General features: G+C 39.4%; 1 long non-coding RNA gene across 1 annotated transcript; it reads left to right on the forward strand.

Moving 5' to 3' along the window:
• Positions 1 to 397: 397 nt before the first annotated feature.
• Positions 398 to 1,338, forward strand: LOC148919463 (uncharacterized). The gene is made up of 4 exons (XR_016123654.1): positions 398 to 526; positions 717 to 899; positions 1,032 to 1,110; positions 1,211 to 1,338. It is a non-coding gene; the product is annotated as an uncharacterized LOC148919463 (long non-coding RNA).
• Positions 1,339 to 21,236: the final 19,898 nt, after the last annotated feature.

The raw sequence follows: 21,236 nt of genomic DNA on the forward strand, positions 1-21,236 counted from the left end.
TTTCAGGAGTATAGCCGACCGGCTATACTATTTATAAAATAAAATAATAAGGACCCGCCTAGCCCGCCTAGGCGTCCTATTTTTTGATATTTTAAACGTATAGCCGTCCGGCTATACTCTTTAAATATTAATATATTCGAATATTTTAAGGGTATCGTCGTTCCGCTATACTCTTTGAATACATTTGAAACAAACACGAAGCTTGCACTCGCATAGGACGGAGCTTGCAGACGCAGTCAAGTTTCTGCTGTTTCGTCCTCCTTGTTCGGCACCGAAAAATGACCCAACCCGCCTAGGAGGCCCCGCCCATTCGCCTTAGCGCCCGCCTAGCCGCCTAGCGCCCACCTAGCCGCCTAGCCGTCCGCCTAGCCCCATTTTTTGAAATTGACTGGAAGTTTGAAACCCCAAATTGAAAAAGTTTACCTGCAAATTTGAGCTTGAGATTGAGATTTGGAAGCCGAAGCAAGCACAAGTCATGGGAACCCTAAATACAAAATTTGCTGACTTGGGGATTATTTCCTGTCTTGTGAGTTTTGCTACCATAATTGGAATTATATTCTGTTTTGTTTCTCTTCCTGTTGGTTTGAATGGTCTGATTGTGAATTTGCTACAATGTTATGAATGCGGGGTCGAAACTTGGCTCATTTACTTGATAGTATTTTCTAATTCATGTTTCTTTTTGTGACTAATTTTTATTTTATTTTATTATTGTTTAGGTTTATTGAGTTGATGGATTGTTGTTTTTCTGGGGCTGATGAGAACACTCAGACTAATGGAGGAAATGAACTTATTTTTCCAGTTTATCCAGTCCTTCCATGCAGAGATACAATGCAGCGCTGAAGAACAAATTCCTGTGATCTTCTTGCCCAGCTTCCTTCTTCTCTGTCCTTAGACTCTGGGTACCTATATATCCTTTTCATTTTCGCATTTTTGTTTACTCATTCAATCATAATTACCAACTACCATACATATCTTGACAAAAGAAATTAATTAGTGTTTTTATATCATTAACCATGGGTGCTCATGAGCAGGATTTATGCACATCCATTAATATCAAACCAGCCCATTTGGTTGAACTCATCTTCTAACAGAGATTCAAGTGCCATGGCAGTGAGCTCAAGTTCCCATTTTTCCAAGCTAGTTCCAAAAGAAAGTCCTTTTCTGAACATATAATTAAATGTAACTATATATTTCTACTTACATTTTGCAGGAAAGAGATGGGACCAGAGTTTTGGTTCCAAGTGCAGAGGGTTGATTGAGCTGTTTGTCTCCAAAGATGTATGATGTTTTATGATGCTTCACTCAAACCTTGCTTTAATTTCTTATGTTAGATTTGAAATTTTATCAATTTGTAAGATGCTAATGGTATCAATTTGTAAGTACTTACGTATCAATTTTTAATTGATTATTTTCCAGTTCACTATATCAATGAATTAAGAGCTGGTAAGATGCTAATGGTATGAATCCATGTCTTGAGGCTTTTGAAGTGATTTCCCACTACTGCTGTCAAACATATTAGCTTTCTTTTAGCTCCTTCATTTTAGGACCTACCTGATTGGAACAATGAGATTGTCTGTGTTATTGAAGGAGAGATGCATTCATCTGTTAAAGACATGTAGAGAAGCATTTTGTATTTGATACGGCACATAGGATTTTAGGACATGGCATGCTTTTGCTTATGCTTTCAAATTTTCTTTGTTTTTTATTTTTGGAAGCAATCTATGTTCTGTGTGTATGGTTGTAGTTGTGGTGGTCGAAGAAACATAGCCCATATTCAGGGACTATGTTAGATACGCATGCGTTCTCCATGTAAATATTTGGTTGTAGTCTTGGTAGTTGGGTTAGGCCATCTCCGGTCATAGGGCTAAATGTAGTCCAATGCTAAAAATTTAGCCCTCCAAAATATTAATTTTTTAAAGAATAGTACAGGGCTAAATATTTTCATCTCCAACCATGCAGGGCTATATTTTAGAGTCCTTCATATTTTATTATTTTGAGAAAACCTATGGTACAACACTTATATATTCCACAACTATAGATTGTTTAATTTAATGATAAACCCATTCTTAGCATTATTTTAGGACTATATTTGGGATATAGCCCATGGCTGGAGATTGCCTTAAAGGATTAGATGCACTATGTAAAAATCTACTAAAGTGTCTTATGTAAAGAGTATAGCCGCTCAGCTATACTATTTATTAAAAATATTTATAAAAACACAACTCCAGAAGCGTATAGCCGCTCGGCTATACTATTTATTAAAAATCCTAGTCTAAAACCTGAAATTGAAAAAGTTTAGCTGCAAATTTGAGCTTGAGATTGAGATTGGGAAGCCGAAGCAAGCACAAGTTAGGTCCATAAAAGAAGAGATCATGAGACTCTTAATTCATCTAATTCCATTCCTCTCCCTGTTTCTTGCCTTATTCTCTTCTCTCTAGGCTCTCTCCCAAACGACATGTTCACCTCACCACACCAATGACAACAACATCAATTCCTCCCTCTGCCAACTCCGCCTTATTCTCTTCTCTATTTATATTGACGGCATGGCCCACCAGAAAAAAAAAAATTCAAAATTTGCTGACATGGTGTCTATCTTCGGTGGAAGGAAATGATGAAGCTATGCTATCATGGAGTTTCTATGGTCTTGCCAATAACAAGGTTCGGTTTTTAGGCCCCAATCTCAAATTCTAACTATTTATTTCTGGTTTGTTAAGCAATAGATTGATTGGTTTGGTTTTTCTTGCTTGAAACTTGATAAATCTTTATGCATTCAATATTCATCCATCAGGACTCTGTCGGATACCATTAACATATACATATGAATCCTTGACCAGAGCTTCCTAAAATAATTGACATTGGTTCAAATTTCGGATCATATCAGTAAGGTTGAAAGAGTAGTACATAATCCAGAAGCAGATAATTGGAAGTTGGCCCACACAAGGTAATTGGGAGTTGGGCCAAGTAGAAGCTAATTGGGCTTCAAATTGAACTTGGGCATTGAATATATAATATTTAATATTTAATTATCAAAAAGAAGGCCTTGGGCCTTGGGGCACTTGGGCATTTAAGATTTAAATTAATTATTTTGTTTCAAATTAATAGTTTTTTTATATTTATATATATATATATATGTATAATTAATTAATTCAGATTAGTTTAATTAATTTCACTGGGGGCCTATTTTGTTTTTATTTTTATTTTATATAATAAATAGTATAATACATTGTCGTTTCATAATCATGGTATACACATACATACGTATTTTTTAACAATGCTTCCATTTTCCGTACACAATAATCGTGTTTTTTCATGTTAAATACACGTGTTTTTACACAATTGTCCACAAAATTCAAGCATTACACACACAATTTTACATATTATTGAATAAAAATAATATATATTGAAACATTATATAGTGGCCGAACTTTCTGATCATTCATATTCTTGGTAGTAAGGTAAGTTAGCCTAAGGAAAAAGAAGAAATTGATTCATACCCTCTCTTGTGGGGTTTTTTAAAGGTTTTACTTAATAAATAGTATAGCCGCACGGTGAAAAAAAATATTTCAAGAGCATAGCCGCGCGGCTATACGGATTTTTGTTGACCTTTTGTCTTCTTTTTCCGAAGAAGCACTCTTTGTTGCTAATTTTCTTTTTAAAAATAGTATATCCGCGAGGCTATACCATTCATAGATAATAAATTTCAAGGGTATAGCCGGTCGGCTATATGGGGCAGTTTTAAAATTTCTTTCAAAATAGTATAGCCGCACGGCTATACGATTAAAATACATTGGGTACTTAGGAGTTGGGCCATGCTAGATAATTGGAAGTTGGCCCACACAAGGTAATTGGGAGTTGGGCCAAGTAGAAGCCAATTGGGCTTCAAATTGAACTTGGGCATTGAATATATAATATTTAATGTTTAATTATAAAGAAGATGGCCTTTGTCCTTGGGGCACTTGGGCATTTAAGATTTAAATTAATTATTTTGTTTCGAATTAATAGTTTTTTTATATTTATGTATATATGTATAATTAATTCATTCAGATTAGTTTAATTAATTTCACTGGGGGCCTATTTTGTTTTTATTTTTATTTTAAATAATAAATAGTGTAATATATTGTCGTTTGATAATCGTGTTATACACATACACACGTATTTTTCAACAATACTTCCATTTTCCGTACACAATAATCGTGTTTTTTCATGTTAAATACACGTGTTTTACACAATTGTCCACAACATTCACGCATTACAAACACAATTTTACATATTATTGAATAAAAATAATATATATTGAAACATTATATAGTGGCCGAACTTTATGTTCATTCATATGCTTGGTAGTAAGGTAAGTTAGCCTAAGGAAAAAGATGAAATTGATTCATACCCACTCTTGCAGGGGTTTTTGTAAGATTTTCTTTAATAAATAGTATATCCGACGGCTATATTGTTGAAAAAAATATATTTCAAGAGTATCGCGGCGCGTTTATACTATATTTTTTGAAATTTTGTCTTCTTTTTCCGAAACAGCACTCTTTGTTGCTAATTTTCTTTTAAAAAATAGTATCGCCGCGCGGCTATACCAATCAAAGATAATAAATTTCAAGGGTATAGCCGACCGGCTATACTAGGCAGCTTTAAAATTTATTTGAAAAATAGTATAGCCGCTAGGCTATACGATAAAAATACATTGGGTACTTGGGAGTTGGGCCATGCTAGGTAATTGGAAGTTAGCCCACACAAGGTATTTAGTTTCGAATTAATAGCTTTTTTTAAATATAATTAATTAATTCAGAGTAGTTTAATTAATTTCACTTGGGGCCTATTTTGTTTTTATTTTTAATTTTAATAATAAATAGTATAATATATTGTCGTTTAATAATTGTGTTATACAAATACATATGTATTTTTGAACAATACTTCCATTTTCCATACACAAGGAAAACGTACAATACACGTAAGTGTGGATTCTTCTTGTTTAATACATGTGTTTTTGTTTAGGCCTAAATTAAACGCGCCCAGCCCAACACGGAGTAAGCCCAGAATAAAAGCTACAGGACTCAAGCAGTTTGGCTTTTGCAAAATGGAAGGCAAAAGCCAAAATCCAAAGAAGCCCACCCCAAGACTCATCAAAATGTGGCAAGCAAACTTGGGCCCCCAAAAGAAAAGCAGTTATCTTTGTGCTCCAGACAAATCAGAATGGGTCTAGCATGATTGAAAAAAAAAAAAGGAAGAGACCTGCGTAACCCACGTGACTACCAAAATGGAAAAGTCAACAAACTCAACTGAGTTGACAGTGTGGCAAAAGGACTTCTCAATTTCTGCCATCAGAAGATCAAAATCCTCTCTTACATATATATATATATATATTCAGAGATATTTTCTCTATTCCAAATAGGGTGATTGTCCCAAGAGATAAAAAGGCCTTGTTATTTAAAGAAGAAGATAAGCAGAAGGGCAGAGAGTTGTTCAAACAGGAAATCAAGCTAACCATCACGGTTTGAGATCTCACAAGGGCAGTTGGATTAGAAAGGAGTTAGGTTCTCTTTCAAAGACAGAGAAGTGACTATTGAGAGCTCGACTGCCAAAAAATTAGATAAAATTCCTTTTTCTTGTGTTTGAAAATTAAAAAGATCTTTCTTAAAGAAATTGCAGCCCATTATTAAAAATTACCCTACTCCAGAAAACATTTTTCTATAAATAGAAGAGAGGGTGAACAGGTTGAAAGACACACAACAAAAACGATCAATTCATCAACCAAACAAACAACTCAAAATCAACCAGAAGCTCACTTGAATTCCAAGTGAAACCAGCTTTAGATCAGAATTCCCAAGGTTCAGACTTAGAAAATAAGTCATTTAAAATGAGATTTCTCTCATTACAAATTTGGTTCAGCAAAAAACCAAGACAGGTAGAGCTTGAGCTTTTCCCAAATATGAAAACCTCAACAAATTTCACAGTGCAGTCTCTAGCCCACTGAAGTCCTCAAGAACACCATTTCGCCTCTCAGCTTAAGAAGTCAGCTCGCCCACTCAAAAGCCTCATAAAAGCTTGAAGTATATTAAAGCTCTGCCAAAATTGACCTTTGGTATAGATTTACAATGAAACTTAGCAATTGAAGTTGTTATGATTCATCCCCAGATATTTCCACCTAACTGGATCGAGCCTCCCATCCAGTAAATGGAGTTCCTGCTGTCTTTTTATCTTTCTAGCGTGGGTATTTATTTTTATAGTTTTGTAAAAGGCAATTCTGCCTAAAACAGCTTAAATTCCATCAACCATTCGCCGAACAACCTCTTTTCTGAGATAAATTGTTAAAGTCCTCACCAGTCTGAGGCAGGAAAAGAACTTACTTGGGAGATATTTCTCACCCAAATTCACAATCATTTGTAGAAATCAGTGACTTGAGGCGCAAGTTATCTATTCTAGAATAAGTCTGCTAGGATCTTCATTGCTAGCAGTGGCACGCTCATACACCAAAGAAAGCTGACTTGTTGACCACTCAATGGTTTTCAAGGCAATGGGGAACTTTGCCCTTCCATCTCAGGAGAAATCACAAAACGGGGTGAGCAATTTGGCACGCCTAGTGGGACTTCTCAGTATGCATACTCTAACAGAATTCTTTTCAAGTTTATGAATATTGGAAGCTCTAGCTGTAACCCGCACCGCGCTATGGAGATAAACCGTAGCTCTCGGGAAGGTCCGAGTCAAGAAAGTGATGCCAGCAACAGCCCACGGCAAGACAGAAGCGACGCTCCAGACCGGTTCAAAAGGATGAATCAAATACAGGATTCGTGCTCGGACAGAGGTTACAAACACGAGAAGCCAAGATACTCGAACAACATGACAGCCATGATGCAATGGCATGTTAAGAGGCGTTCAGGAAGGATCAAAAGGTTGCCATGGCCAGGATCCCAAATCCGGATACTGTTGTCCAATAGCTAGACCTTCCCTATGGCCCTCCACTAGGATTAGCATGGTCATACCAGGAAAACCCTCTTATTGCATAGATTGCTGGAATACTGGGCATGGAGAGATTCAGGCGAGACAGAGGGGAGGAGCCCTTCCTTCCAAGAACGTGAGGCCCCAGCTCGCCATAAGGCCCTGAACCAATTCAGATGTAGCATAACCAGCCGAACCTCATCCTATTCCACAGGATCAACCTTTGGCACTTCTACCGAGCCACCAGCAGTGTTGACTTATAGACCTGAAGGATGGATCCCAATCAATTCCCTCCACCTACAAAAGGCGTAAGAGGCGGAAGGGGTAATAACCTTTTGCCAACAATGACAAACAGTTGGGGCAAACTTGAGGAATAATCCGGACTGGAAGAACAGAAGAACATAGGAGGAAGTTCTCCTGTGCCATACAGAGCGGAGCCCAGGATTGATCACGCCCACCAAAATAAGGCGAAATCACCACCCTGTCAATGCTCAATGACGTGGGGCATTACAAAGGATGATCAGAAAGATGATGGAGCCTGAAGCCAGAAGAGGAGAGAGGCCCACCTATAGGAAGCCATATCCGGCTTATATCGATCAAATACCTCTATCCTCGGGTTTTAAGGTGCCAAACTTCATCTTATTCAACGGAGAGGATCCCCATGCTTCATCAGTTGAGCATATAGTCAGGTTCTTTGTCCAGTGCATAGCTATAGAGAACAATTCTTTTTTAAAGTTGAGGCTTTTCGGGAATTCTCTCTCTAGACATGCTTTTACTTGATACACCAACCTGCCAGCTAATTCTGTTCAAACCAGGAGCAGATGGAAAGTGTTTTCCACGACTATTATTACAGATTCAGGAAGTCACCTTCAGTGACCTTGTTGCCCTCAAACAGAGTGAAGATGAACCTGCTCAAGACTTCATAACCAGGTTCAAGAAACTCAAAACGAAGTGTCGAATCCCTATGGAAGAAAGACACTTCATCCAGATGGCTCAAGCTGCCCTCAAGATCTCTCTGAGAAAAAGATTTGATGGGATGCTGTTTGGAGACTTGCAGAAGCAGATAAAGCATCCAAGTATAAGGAACGCTTAGGGGAGAAACAGCAGAAGAGGAACTCATCCAAAGGCACGTATTACAAGTCACCTTCCTCTTCAATACATTTGGTCTGTAGAATCGAAGAGGAAGCGAGAATACTGAAGAGGGAGAAGTTGCAGAGCAGAGATGGCAAAATTGAAATATCTCATCAGCTGCAAGGCCCTTACTAAGCCACCAAAGGATCAGAAGCCGCCACCTTTCACAAGAGGGTTTGTTCCGAGCAAACCAACACAAAATAAGGTCTATTCCTTTTATCTAACCAAGGTGGATGCTTTATTTGATGAAACGTTGCTGCAAAAGGCAATAGAGACATCCCACAGGATGTCCAAGCCAGAAGAGCTCAAGGGCAGGCAGTATTGCAGATGGCACAACTCTTGGAACCATTCTACCAATAGTTGTGTAGTTTTCAGAGATGTTATATAGGAAGGAATAACAGCAGGAAAGTTGAAACTAACGGAGAAATCCCCTTCACTCACAACAGATCATTTTCCCCAACCACAAGTCAACATGGTCAACTTAAATTAGCGTAATGAAGAGAATCAGCAACGAAGCAGTTCTAGCAGAGGCGAATGGTTTCAAGGAAACTATTGAAAGGCCAAAAGCAACTATCTCAAATGGAGTAGTGCTCTGCGGCAAGTGCAAATGTGAAGTGAGCTAGAAGTGGTCCTAGAAAGGCGAGTCAGCCCATTCCAAGTGTTTTTGACAGATTGGAACCTCATCCCAAGATAGAGCCAGCGGAAGGAGTATCCCAAACCAGCCCAAAGCCAGGAGGATGACAGAGCAGCCCAAGAAGGAAATATCAATCAAGATGCCGGGAATGAGAAACCTCTGGTGGTATCATGGAAGGAAGGTGGTATCTTTGTCGGGAAAAGTGGCGGACCAACTATGGAATTAACGAACCTTAAGATGAGGTTCAAAGGCACATCTGCATATTCCTCAAGAACAAAAGTGATGCACAGTACCTCTAGAGACCACTGAGAAAAGGAAAAGAGCCGAAATACCTTCCCAGGCGAACAAGTAATCTAGCCACAGAAAATGTTGAAAGATGGATCTCCAATTAAGCCTTCTATCCATCTTGCTTCATCCTCGCATAATCAGTTTAAACTTTCACAGATACAAGGAGAATTTGAACCAATTCCAGTAGAAGGGCAAGAAGACTAGACTGAGGAAAATGAAGAGCAGCAGCTAGATTATGAGCCATCTAGATGACTGTAATGCACTCCTCAAACAGGGAACAGAAGACTGGATGTATGATTCGAGGAGGCAGATGGAATATGATGGGGAATTAGATGCAGAAACTGAAGCTTTTAGTGCAAAATTAGAAAACCTGTTGCAGGGTGATTTGGGCATCAACATGGTGTTTATTCTACCAGAAAAGTTCAGAGTGCAGAAGGATAAGAAGCGGATGAGGTACTGAGCAGGAGTCCTAGGATAGGTGGAACTACCAACAAACTAACTGCAGAACAGCTTTGTTTCTCCAAACCAACCAAGGAGATGGCCAATCATCTCAGACCTTTGTTTATAACAGCAAATTTTGAAGGTGTTCCTATTCCCAAAGTCATGGTAGATGGAGGTGCAGCCATTAATCTTCTGCCTCACAGAATGCTGAGCAAAATGGGCAGAACAGAGAAGGACTTGATCCCAACACACTTAACCGTCACCAACTTTGCAGGGGGCATCACCAAAACCCATGGGATCCTAGATGTGGATGTCATAGTTGGAAGCAAAGAGCTGAAGATTGCATTCTTTGTGGTAAACACCACTTCCACCACCTATAATGCACTGCTTGCAGGGACTGGATTCACCAGAGTCTGTGTGTTCCTCTACTCTTCACCAGCAATTAGCTCTGTGGAATGAAGAGGGTTACATGGAGATAGTAGAGGCCAATCCACGGCCATTTTTGCCTTCTGCCATGTGTTTTGAGGCAAGGTGCTATCATGATGACCTCGGTCCTTTCACCTTCCTTGGAGTCAACCAGAACGGCCGCCCCTATAGTGTCGCAGCCCAGAGGCTCATTGAATATGGTCTAACCGGTTCCTTAAAGGACTGGAATAGACCTTTGTTCTAAACTTCCGAACTCGATGTTTAGCCCCAATCAATGTGAGAAGGATCGAGCCGCAACAATCTGATCCATTACAAAAATATTGCTGATATATCTGGGAGGAAAGAAAGCTTTTCATGCAGAATCCAGCCATCAATATGGCAGAATTCACTCATTAAAGCACGGAAGACTAGGAGGAAGAAGAGTTACAGGAGGAAGTATTAGATTTTGTGCCAACAAGACTGGATGACTCTGCGAAGTGGAGGATCCTTTACAGAAATAAACTTAGGGACAGAAGATGATCCAAAGCCTACTTTTATTAGTGCACTGTTGAAAGAACCACTTAAGAGTAAGCTCATTGCCCTTTTGCAGGAGTTCATAGATTGTTTTGCTTGGCATTTGTTTGCCCGTTTTGCGTTTACTCCTGTGATGGAAGGGCAAAGTTCCCCACTGCCTTGAGAACCATAAACTGGTCAACAAGTCAGCTTTCTTTGGTGTGCGAGCGTGCCACTGCTAGCAATAAAAATTCTAGCAGACTTAGTTTGGAATAGATAACTTGCGCCCCAAGTTACTGATTCCTGCAAACAAACGATTGTGAATTTGGGTGAGGAATATCTCCCAAGTAAGTTCTTTTCTTGCCTCAGACTGGTGAGGACTTTAACAATTTATCTCATTATAAACAGCTGTTCTGGCCGAATGGTTGATGGAATTTAAACTGCTTTAGGCGTAATCGATGGAATTTAAATCGCTTTTAGCGAATCGCCTTTTACAAAACTATAACAATAAATACTCATGCTAGAGAGATGAAGATACAGTTGGAACTCCATTTACTGGATGGGAGGCTCGCTCGGGGATGAAATGTCCGGCCGAAATCGCCCGGCCGGATTGGAAGGCTATCGCCCGGCCGGACTGGAACCGTCCGGGCTGGACTGGAATGTTGACAACTCTGATTGCTAAGCTTCAACTATAAATCGATACCAAAGGTTGATTCTGGCAGAGCTTCAATGTACTTTAAGCTTTTGTGAAGCTTCGAGTGGCGTAATCGCGGCTTCTTGATCTGTAAGGGCGAATGGCTGTTCTCGAGGACTTGATGGGCTAGAGACTGCACTGTGAAATTTGAATGACTTATTTTCTTAGTCCTGAACCTTGGGAATTCTAATCTAAAGCTGGTTTTCACTTGGAATTCAAGTGAGCTTCTGGTTGAGTTGTTTGTTTGTGAGTGTCTTGGCTCAATGAGCTTTGGTTGCTTCAGTGTTTTGAAGGTTTTTTGAGATCAAGTGATCATTTTGTTTTTGATTGATTTTTTGGTTTTTTGAGTGTCCTCTACCCTGTTCACTCCTTCTTGTATTTATAGAAAAACTGTTTCTTCTCTGGAGTAGGGTGATTGTGTTTTTTTATTGGGCGGCAAAGATATTTTCCCCCCTTTTCCTCTTCTTCTTCAGTTTTGGCAGATAGGCTCTCAGATAGGTGATCACTTCTGTTTTTCAGCTGCCCCTTGTGATATTTTACCCGTGATGGTTAGTTTGATTCTTTTTCTGGACAGCTCCCTGCTTATCCCTCTCTGAGATTGTAACTTGCTTATCTATTTGGGAGAATTACCTTCTCTGTAAAGACAGAAAAAATCTCTGAATATACATATATAAGGGGGATTTAATCTTCAGTTCTTCTTGATGTCACGAACCCTTCAATCACTTCTCCTATGGCAGTTGCCATTGCTGACTTCCGCCATTGCTGACTTTTTCATCCCAGAGGCTGCCATTGCTGACTTTTTATCCCAGAGGTTGCCACGTGGGATTGTTCCCTCTTCTGGACTCCCTCTTCCTATTATGTTGGGCCTGTGAGGCCCAAATCAGCCTTTGTTTGTTCTGATGAGCCTTGGGCTGGATGTGTCAATTTTTGGCCCAAACAGCATTATCATGAAATGCCAAGATTAGACAGGGAATTGGTGGAGCACAAGTTGCCAATCAAAGAGGGATACCTTCCAGTCAAACAGGCCAGAAGAAGAATGTCCATGGACACACAATTGAAGGTCAAAGAAGAAATAGAAAGGTTGCTCAAGGCAGGATTCATCAGACCAGCCATCTATGCTGATTGGCTAGCTAATATTGTACCTGTTCAAAAGAAAAACTGGGGTAGTCAGAATCTGTGTGGATTACAGAAATCTGAATGAAGCTTCTCCCAAGGATGAGTACCCTATGCCAATGATAGACATGCTAATAGATGGAGCTGCTCACAACCAGATGCTATCTTTTATGGATGGCAATGCAGGTTACAATCAGATCATGGTGGCAGAACAAGACATCTACAAAACAGCTTTCATGTGCCCAGGACATATAGGTGCTTTTGAGTACATTGTAATGCCTTTTGGCTTAAGGAATGCGGGAGCCACTTATCAAACAGCAATGAATTCTGTTTTCCATGATATGATAGGGCATTCTTCGGAAGTATATATTGATGATGTAGTGATTAAATCCCCAGAGGAGGGAAACCATATATCAAATTTGAGAAAGGCATTCCTAAGAATGAGGCAACATAAACTAAAAATGAACCCCCAAGAAATGCATTTTTGGAGTTCAAACAGGAAATTTCCTAGGATTCTTGGTCCACCAAAGAGGCATAGAGATTGACAAGAACAAAGCAAAATCCATCGTAGAAGCACTGCCACCTCAAAACAAGAAAGAACTACAAAGTCTCCTAGGAAAGATTAATTTTCTGAGGAGATTCATATTTAATTCTGCAGGAAAGATACAGCCTTTCTTCTCTTTGTTAAGATTAAAGCAGGAACAGACCTTCAAGTGGGAAGAACAACACCAGCTAGCTTTTGAGGAAATCAAGCATTACCTCTCAAATCCACCAGTTCTGTCCCTACCAAAGAGAGGCAGACCACTCAAGCTCTATGTGTCTGCATCAGAAGTATCCATTGGAAGTCTATTAGTTCAAGATAACAAAGAAGGAAAGGAACAGGCAGTCTACTATCTGAGCAGAACTCTGAAGTAGAAAGAAAATATTCTGCAATCGAAAGACTTTGCCTAGCCTTGTACTTCACTGCTGTAAAGCTCAGACACTACATGTTGCCATATACCATCTACATTATTGCCAAGACAGATCTAATTAAATACATGCTGACCAGGCCAATGTTAAGAGGCAGAATTGGAAAATGGACCTTGGCCTTAACTGAATTTGCCTTCAGATATGTTCCTCGAAGGTCAAAGGACAGCTATGGCAGATTTCTTAGCAGATCATCCTCGGGAGGAGATTGAGAACATGGACTCTTTGGACATAGCAAATGTAGATCTGTTAACTAGAGCTCACACTTGCCTTAACAATCCTATCTATTTAATTCATCTCACACTTTGGAACCTGTATTTTGATGGATCAAAAACTGATATAGCTTCTGGGCGTGGATTGTTTTGGCAGAACCACTTGGAATTAGACACTGTTATTCTTTCCAGTTAGATTTCCAATGCACCAACAACATGGCAGAATATGAAGCTCTAATCATAGGATTAGAAATGCTGCTGGAACTAGGAATCAAATCTGTGGAAATCTTGGGAGATTCGATGCTTGTATTGAAACAAATTGTTGGGGAATACAAGTACCTTAGTACTTCTCTAGCTGTGTATCTAGTGGCAGCTAGGAATCTTCTGACAGAATTCAGGGAAGCTACTTGGGAGCATATCCCAAGGGAAGAAAACTTTGCAACCAATGAACTGGCTCCGGTAGCAACAAGCATACAAATGCCTGAAGATTGTGTACAAAGAATCATCAAGATAGGGAAGAAAAGCCTACCATCTGTTCTGACCAGGGGGATGGAAATAGATGTCAATTCTGCCGTAATCACTGAAAATGATTGGAGAAATCCTATCATGACTTACTTACGATATCCAACCCTGCCCTCTGAAAAGAGAGTCAGAATCATGGCTTTGAACTACCTTATGTGGAATGAAGATTTGGTCCGAAAGAGTAAGGATGAGGTACTTTTAAGGTGCCTTGGAAAGAAAGAATACATGAAAGTCATGGGGGAAACTCATGAAGGAATTTGTGAAGCTCATCAAGGTGGAAGGAAAATGTGCTGGTTGATCAGAAGGTATGGCTACTTCTGGCCAACCATGTTGAAAGATTGCATTGACTATTCCAAGGGATGTGAGTCTTGTCAAAGGCATGGCCCAATCCAGCAGGCTCCTTCAGTTCCCATGAATCCAGTTGTAAAGCCATGGCCCTTTAGAGGATGGGCGATGGATCTCATTGGCAAGACCTATCCAGCCAGCAGCCAGCAACACTATTTTATTATTGTTGCTACAGACTATTTCACCAAGTGGGTGGAAGCCAAGCCTGTTAAATCCACTACATCTCAATAGATCATCACCTTCATAAAAGAACAAATTATACAGAGGTTTGGCATTCCAGAATCAATCACAACTGATAGGGGATCAAATTCAGCTCTATGTGTCTTTCATATCTAGAGAGATGCTGGATATTGCAGAGGCATTCAAATTCAGACTGCTTCAATCCACTCCCTACTATGCTCAAGCTAATGGACAGGCAGAATCAAGCAACAAAGTAATCATCAACATTATCAGAAAAATGCTTGAGAAAAATCCGAAGTAATGGCATGAGAAGCTATCAGAAACTCTGTGGGCATATAGAACTTCAAAGAGAGAAGCAACTGGCATGACCCCCTATGCTCTAACTTATGGCCATGATGCAATTCTGCCTATGGAGATAGCTGTTCAGTCCCTCAGAATTGCTCACTAACATGATCTGGTTGGAGAAAATTACTCTCAAGTCATGCTACTAGAACTAGAAGGATTGGATGCAAGCAGAATTGACACCCTCAATAAACTACTGGCAGGAAAGCGAGCTGTGTCAAGGGCCTACAACAAAAGAGTAAAGAACAAGAGTTTTGAGGAAGGAGAGATAGTCTGGAAAGCAATTCTGCCCCTTGGAACACATGTGGCTGGTTATGGAAAGTGGTCACCTACATGGGAAGGCCCTTTCATAATCAACTATATCCTTGGAATGGGGGCATACAGGTTGCAGGATAGATATGGAGAAATTCATGCAACCCCAATCAACGGCAAATGGTTAAAGAAGTTTTATCCAACCATGTGGGATTCACAGGCTGTACAAACAGATCCTGGGATAGAAAAGGGACAACATTAAAAAGCTTTTATTTCTGTTTAGAGTCATCTTTGTTCTAAGTTATTCCTTTTGTACTTCTGTTTATTTCATCAAAAGAAATTAAACACCCAAAATTTGCAACAAGGAAAATAAACTTTATTTAAAATAAATAGCCATGAGGCCTTCCCCATGGCAAATTATTCATCATGAAGAAAAAAACTAAAAGGGTAAATAAATAACAAAATCAGAACCATAATTTCTTGAGGGTTTCTTGCAAGTTGGTCTTCTTAATGGAGAGTTCCTTTTGAAGCAGCACCCCCTGATGAATTGAAGCCTCTGCAATCTCCAGGGCTGGCCGAAGCTGCAACCATGCTCTGCACAAGGAAAGTAGCCTTGGTCTTGGAGCTCACCCAACCCCGAGCCTATTCTGCACCTCCTGCATTCGCCAATTACTTCTGCAGGTCCTTAATATGTTTTTCCAGCTTGTCTGCAGTGGACTTAGCCTCCTTATATCTTGCCACCATTTGGTCCAGATTCGCCTTCGCTTTGCAAAATCAGCCAAGTTGGCTTCGTGAGTAGCCTTGCAGAATTCAGAAGTCTTGAAGGAGGGCTTGAGATCCTCATAACGATCATGGAGGTTGAGCACATCTCTTGCCAGGCCAAGACTCATCTCAAGTATGGGTTTGGGGGCCACATTCTGTCTGTGCAGCAGTTCAGATCCTTCATCGATGGTCCATGGCTTCCTATCCTCATCCAACTCCAGTTCATTGGGACTGCCAGATCTTCAGCCTCTCCATAGCCTCCGTCACTGCCTTGGATTTTGCCTTACCTACAAGAGAGCTAAGCATCTACAATCTGTCTAGTTAGGCATCTAAGTCCATGGCTTCACACTCTGCCAGTCGGATCAAGAAAGAGGCCGTGGCGAATGAACTGGAAGGGAATGAATAGGCATCTGCAAAAGGAAGCATAAGTCAAAACCAGACAGAAAAAAAGAACAAAAATATGATGAACACTTACAGCAACAATTGGGGGCTTCAAGGGCTAGTCACCACCGATGTATGCCAACAGATCTGGGCACTTCTACCCAAAAGACTATAGTGATTAAAGAAGCGAAAAGAATAGAATTGCGAAGTTGTGAGCGGGGTGGAAGAAAATTACCATAACTTTAGGACAGAGGTATCCACCTGCTCCAGCTCTGGAACCACCACACGGCTGGTCCATGTGTTCGTCTGATTGTCTGCTTGTTCCTCACCGCTAGAACAGCGGTAGAGTGTTCGCCTCTGGATCCTCAAGCAGGCCAGCTACGAGCTAGTCACCTGCCCTTGTATCTTCTTGTTATTTCGAGCTAGCGCAATACTCTGCTATCACCTCAGCAGAATTTCCTCCTACAGATGGACAAGTCAAGAGAAGGAATAAAACACAGAAACGATACAACCAGAAAAACAAGACTCACCTCTTCTTCCATTGTCTTGGCCTTCTCCTGAGGCCCCTCTCCTACTTCTTCCAACTATTCCAGCTCCTTCTCTTGCTCCACAGCCTCAAAAGCCTCTCTCAGCTCTTCATCCTGTGCAAGTGGCGTTGGGAGTCTTTGTAATTCCTTCTGTGGCCATATATTCCACCACCGTCCTCTTTCTAAGCCTTTTTGACTTAGAAGGATGAGGAGAAGGACCTTTTGCTGAAATAAGAAGAAAATAGGCCATTAGAACATAAGCCAGAACATAACAGAACTAAGAAAATTGTCAAAATTCACCAAGTCGCTGGTTGAGCAGTTTCCTTTCTTTTCCTTCCGAAGGAGTGGCCTCAACGGCAGTCTGTTCTACTTGATCTTCTTCTTCTTCTTCCTCTCCAAAAGGAAGCTCTAGGTCCCCAGCAGTTATGACAGAGGTAACTGCACAAGAAATGACAATTTCAGAAATCAATCCAGTAGGAAAATGTAGAAGGAACAGAAGGATAGAAAATTTACCAAACACTCCTCTAGCCTAAGCAGACTGACCACCAACATTCTGTGTCAAAGAAGGATCTGTTGTAGACAGAACAAAGTGTTAGATATCACCATTACGGAAAGAATAAACAGAACATAACAAAATTGACAGAATTGAGACACTACCTTCCAGAAGAAGAACATAACAGAATAGGGTGATTGTCCCAAGAGATAAGCAGGCCTTGTTATTTAAAGAAGAAGATAAGCAGAAGGGCAGAGAGTTGTTCAAACAGGAAATCAAGCTAATCATCATGCTTTGAGATCTCACAAGGCCAGTTGGATTAGAAAGGAGTTAGGTTCTCTTTCAAAGACAGAGAAGTGACTATTGAGAGCTCGACTACCAAAAAATTAGATAAAATTCAATTAAAAAGATCTTTCTTAAAGAAATTGCCGCCCATTATTAAAAATTACCCTGCTCCAGAAAATATTTTTCTATAAATAGAAGAGAGGGTGAACAGGTTGAAAGACACAATAAAAACGATCAATTCATCAACCAAACAAACAACTCAAAATCAACCAGAAGCTCACTTGAATTCCAAGTGAAACCAGTTTTAGATCAGAATTCTCAAGGTTCAGACTTAGAAAATAAGTCATTTAAAACGAGATTTCTCTCGTTACAAATTTGGTTCAGCAAAAAACCAAGACAGGTAGAGCTTGAGCTTTTCCCAAACATGAAAACCTCAACAAATTTCACAGTGCAGTCTCTAGCCCACTGAAGTCCTCAAGAACAGCCATCGCCCTCTTAGATGAAGAAGCCGCAGTTCTGCCCACTCAAATGCCTCACAAAAGCTTGAAGTATATTAAAGCTCTGCCAAAATTGACCTTTGGTATCGATTTACAGCTGAAGCTTAGCAATTGAAGTTGTTAAATTCAGTCCAGCCAGATATTTGAGTCCCGGATCGAGCCTCCCATCCATGTAAATGGAGTTCCAGTTGTCTTTTTATCTTTCTAGCGTGGGTATTTATTTTTATAGTTTTGTAAAAGGCGCTCCTTAAAAAAATTAAATTCCATCAACCATTCGCCAAAACAACCTCTTTTTACTGAGATAAATTGTTAAAGTTCTTACCAGTCTGAGGCAGGAAAAGAACTTACTTGGGAGATATTCCTCACCCAAATTCACAATCGTTTCTAGAAATCAGTGACTTGAGGCGCAAGTTATCTATTCTAGAATAAGTCTGCTAGGATCTTCATTGCTAGCAGTGGCATGCTCATACACCAAAGAAAGCTGACTTGTTGACCAGTCAATAGTTTTCAAGGCAGTGGGGAACTTTACCCTTCCATCTCAGGAGAAATCACAAAATGGGGTGAACAGTTTTTACACAATTGTCCACAAAATTCATGCATTACACACACAATTTTACATATTATTGAATAAAAATAATATATATTGAAACATTATATAGTGGCCGAACTTTATGATCATTCATATGCTTGGTAGTAAGGTAAGTTAGCCTAAGGAAAAAGAAGAAATTGATTCATACCCACTCTTGCAGGGGTTTATGTAAGATTTTCTTTAATAAATAGTATAGCCGCACGGCTATACGGTTGAATAAAATATATTTCAAGCATATCGCCGTGCAACTATACTGTATTTTTTGACCTTTTGTCTTCTTTTTCCGAAACAGCTATGTTGCTAATTTTCTTTTAATAAATAGTATAGTTGCTCGGCTATACGCTTTAAAGATAATAAATTTCAACCGGCTATACTGGGTAGTTTTAAAATTTGTTTAAAAATAGTATACCCGCCCGGCTATACTGTATTTTTTTTTTAAATATGTATGTTTTTTTTATTCAATAATGTGTGAGAATTATGTGTATAACACGTGAACATGGATGTATTATTGAAAAATATGTACGTACATGTATAATACGTAATTTATTTTTGCAATGTTTGTTGAACTCCAAGTACTTACTATTTATTAAGTCATTTGTGGAAATATATTGTAAATGCCCTTCGAGGTCTCTAAATATATTACAATGGAAGAATTGTCCATGTCAATAGCAACTATACTGTCATATCGGGGGTGAAAAGCAAGACATGTTGCTGCAGGTGGCGGTGGCATGACTTTCTTCATCGTCTGCGTTTTTGCGCAGCAGATTTTTATGTGTTCAATGAGTTAGATCATGAGAAATTTGCAAACAGAACCTAAGCATCTTGACAAACAAGATTTGGGAAGTTTTGGCTGGGAAAAGAAAATTTCAAGAATACTATTTGTGTTGGGTTTACCTTAAATGTTGTCATGTCAAAAATGGAGATCATCCCTCCTGTTGCTGATATGAGATATGATATTGCTGTTGGTATCGGTGGCAGCTTCTTAGGTTCTCTTCAAGCAGGTCCTCTTTAAAAATAAATAAATGGTGTAGCCGCACGGCTTTCCCTTTTAAATATATTATTACTAGAGTATAGCCATGCGGCTATACTATTTATAAAATCAAATAAGGAGGACCCGCCTAGCCCGCCGAAGCGGCTGATTTTTGGAAAACTTGAATGGCGTTTTTTTTTAAGATTTCTTTTTTCCTGGTGGGTCAGGCATCTCTGCAAATACATCAAGCTGGGGTTTTAGCGACTTATGTTTATCAACAACGTACAGGTTCGCTCTTCCCAATAATTCACTCTCTTTTTTCTGTGCATTCTTTAAGCTGTGACCTTGAGTGCATTCGTTTGAAATTTCTCAAATTGATAGCTCTGAACAAGAAGTCGAGTTGAGGCTTTGGACAGGACGGGAATGGATTTAATAGAAACTGGAAATCCAGATGCATTCAAACACCATCTGTCGGAGTTTGATAACACCATTCATTTGTGGGCGACACCCAATTAGCGTCTTTCTGCATGTAAGTTCCTTAAGTATTGCCTCAAGTGTCTGAAGGGGAAGAAGTTCAAATATTTTTCCTTAAATTTGGCAAAGAAATTTCTACATATTATAACTGATCATGTGAGAATATGACACCCTAGGATGAAACAGGGTAAAGGCCTGAAGCTTCAAAGGCTATGGGTCAATGAAAAGCATTACACTACTGTGTCTGGATTGTGGAGACAAATTTCAGGCATTAACAAACATGCGGGGGATGCAGTTATCAGAAGGAGCAGAAAATATAATGAAAGGAACCTATCCTTGTTTTTTCTATTTCATAATTGACATATTGAAGACATCAAATCAGGTTGACAGGAAAAAAGTGAGAGAGAAGAAATTTTTTGATGAATTAAACTTAGTTTACCTAGACTGCAAAATTGTTTTTATTTTTATTTTTTATCATTGATCAATTTTCTCCGATATGAGCAGTCGAGTCAGTGCAAAACTATGAGGGACAGCAGCGTAAGTTATGCATTTGCGGCAGCAAAGGTAGATGCTTGAAGATGTATTCTCTTTTGAGACATCCAGCAATTTAATTCTCGTCAAATTCACTGTAATATGTTTTTTTTGGTCTGAAAACAAAATACTTCATTAAAAGGAGCAAAAACAGCCAGCAAAACAACAAGAAATTAATATGCATTTCATGAACCCTCATAGGGTTCCCTTGCTTGTAGATTGACATTAATAATGGATGCCCTCTGATTTCTTATTAGTTGCAGATCAGATCATGTATTGGGTTATCTTTAATTTCTCTTAGAGATTCAATCCCACTCGAGCCTAAACTTATAACTAGTGATCCCCATCAATCGTCTCCACTCTTTTCTTCTGTCTTCTATAATTTTTGGCTTGGCCAGAATGAAATTGTGAAAGAGAGATTGGTGAGTTTTAGCTCAAAAATTACTGTTGAAACTTAAGAAATAATGGCTGCAAATTTTCTAAGAAACTTCTGAATTTATTTTGTTGAGGATCCATAACATTGTAGATTATAGATTTATTAATTTTGCTGCAGCAAATGCCTAAACTACATAGCATATATTATCTAGAGATGAGTTATTATTATGTTTAGGCCTATATTATCTAGAGATCACACGTCAAGGACGATGCCCTCGGATTCCACTGGCTCGCAGCTCTCCAACTTGCTGTCAAGTCAAACCAACGGCAAACATACCCCATTTATCTTTATCTTCCAGAGGCTCAAGGACA

Source organism: Prunus mume, linkage group LG2 (genome assembly GCF_029339155.1).
Source record: "Prunus mume cultivar Tortuosa linkage group LG2, ASM2933915v1, whole genome shotgun sequence".
NCBI lineage: Eukaryota > Viridiplantae > Streptophyta > Magnoliopsida > Rosales > Rosaceae > Prunus > Prunus mume.